This window comes from Chiloscyllium plagiosum, chromosome 24 (genome assembly GCF_004010195.1).
Source record: "Chiloscyllium plagiosum isolate BGI_BamShark_2017 chromosome 24, ASM401019v2, whole genome shotgun sequence".
In the NCBI taxonomy this organism is placed as follows: domain Eukaryota; kingdom Metazoa; phylum Chordata; class Chondrichthyes; order Orectolobiformes; family Hemiscylliidae; genus Chiloscyllium; species Chiloscyllium plagiosum.
Window position 1 is genome coordinate 43,105,210 of NC_057733.1, and position 2,320 is coordinate 43,107,529.

At 49.5% G+C, this 2,320-nt stretch overlaps 1 protein-coding gene across 1 annotated transcript in view; it reads left to right on the forward strand.

Annotated features, from left to right (window-relative positions):
• Nucleotides 1–2,320, forward strand: part of LOC122562216 (dynein axonemal heavy chain 17-like) — a 464,703-nt gene that overhangs the window by 271,117 nt on the left and 191,266 nt on the right. The gene's annotated exons all lie outside the window — the stretch shown is intronic.

The window sequence follows — 2,320 nt, forward strand, 5'->3', positions numbered from 1 at the left end:
GGTTGGTGGGTGGAAGGTGAGGACCAGTGGGGTTCTGTCCTGGTGCCGATTGGAGGGACAGGGTCCAAGGGCAGAGGTACAGGTAGTGGAGGAGATGCGGTGGAGAGCATCGTCGACCACGTTGGAGGGGAAATTGCAGTCTTTGAAGAAGTAGGCCATTTGGGTTGTTCGGTAGTGGAATTGGTCCTCCTGGGAGCAGATGTGGCAGAGGCAAAAGGAATGGGAATATGGGATGGCATTTTTACAGAGGGCAGGGTGGGAGGAGGTGTAATCTAGGTAGCTGTGGGAGTTGGTCGTTTTGTAGTAAATGTCTGTGTTGAGTCGGTTGCCCGAGATAGAAATGGAGAGGTCTAGGAATGGGAGGGAGGAGTCTGAGATGGTCCAAATAAATTTGAGGTCGGGGTGGAAGGTGCTAGTAAAGTGGATGAACTGTTCAACCTCCTCGTGGGAGCACGAGGTAGCGCCATTACAATCACCGATGTAGCGGAGGAAAAGGTGGGGGTGGTGCCAGTGTAGCTGCGGAAGATGGACTGTTCCACATATCCGACGAAGAGGCAGGCATAGCTGGGGCCCATGCAGGTGCTTATGGCTACTCCTTTGGTTTGGAGGAAGTGGGAGGATTGGAAGGAGAAGTTGTTAAGAGTGAGGATCAGTTCAGTCAGTTGAAGGAGGGTGTCAGTGGAAGGGTACTGGTTAGGTCGGCAGGAGAGGAAGAAGCAGAGGGCTTGGAGACCTTCGTGATGGCAGATGGAAGTGTATAGGGACTGGATGTCCATGGTGAAGATAAGGCGTTGGGGGCCAGGGAACCGAAAATCATGGAGGAGGTGGAGGGCGTGGGTGGTGTCCCAAATGTAGGTGGGGAGTTCTTGGACTAAGGGACAGGACAGTGTTGAGGTATGCAGAGATGAGTTCAGTGGGGCAGGAGCAGGCTGAGACAATGGGTTGGCTGGGGCAGTCGGGTTTGTGGATTTTGGGCAGGAGGTAGAAACGGGTTGTGCGAGGTTGTGGGACTAGGAGGTTGAAGGCAGTGGATGGGAGATCCCCTGAGGTGATGAGGTTATGGATGGTCTGGGAGATTAAGTGTATAAGTCCTGCTAAGATTTCCTTTCCCAAAATGCAGCACGTCGCATTTATCTGAATTAAACTCCATCTGCCACTTCTCAGCCCATTGGCCCATCTGGTCCAGATCCTGTTGTAATCTGAGGTAACCCTCTTCGCTATCCACTACACCTCCAACTTTGGTGTCATCTGCAAACTTACTAACTGTATCTCTTATGCTCGCATCCAAATCATTTATGTAAATGACAGAAAGTAGAGGATCCAGCGCCGATCCTTATGGCACTGCATTGGTCATAGACCTCCAGTTTGAAAAACAACCCTCCACCACCACCCTCTGTCTTCTACCTTTGAGCAAGTTCTGTATCTAAATGGCTAGTTCTCCCTGTGTTCCATGACATCTAACCTTGCTCATCAGTCTCCCATGGGGAACCTTGTCGAACGCCTTATTGAAGTCCATATAGATACCATTTACTGCTCTGTCCTCATCAATCTTCTTTGTTACTTCTTCAAAAAACTCAATCAAGTTTGTGAGACATGATGCAGGTAAAACACTGCTTCCTCTGGAAAGTGTGTTTGGGCCCTTGGATACTGAGGATTGAAGAAGTAAACAAAAGATGTTACACCTTCTATGGCTGCAGGGAAAGGTGCCGTGCTGTGGTGGGGAGGGGTTGGGAGTGAGGGAAGAGTGGACCAGAGTGAGCCAGAGAGAATAGTCCTTGTGGAAGGCTGACAAGGGAGGGGAAGGGAATATGTGTCTGGTGGTAGCATCACATTCAAGATGGCAGAAATTATGGGCTAATGGTCCAAACAGGTTGCTTTGTCCTGTATCATGTCAGGCTTATTGAGTGTTGTTGGAGATGCATTCATCCAGGCAAGTGGCAAGGATCCTATCAAACTCCTGACCTGTGCCTTGTAGGTGAATAGGTTTTGGAGAGTTAGGAAGTGAGTTATTCGCTACAAGATTCCTAGACTCTGACCTGCTCTTGTAGTCATAGTACTTGTATAACTAAACCAGTTTAATTTCTGATCAATGGTAACACCCAGGATGTTGACAGTCAGAGAGTCAATAATGATGAGAGGGGGAGTTGAAATGTTGGGCCACGGGGCGGTGTGGTTGATTGGTGTGGGTGTCTCGGAGATGTTCCCTAAAGCGCTCTGCTAGGAGGCGCCCAGTCTCCCCAATGTAGAGGAGACCTCATCGGGAGCAACGGATACAATAATGATATTAGTGGATGTGCAGGTAAAACTTTGATGGATGTGG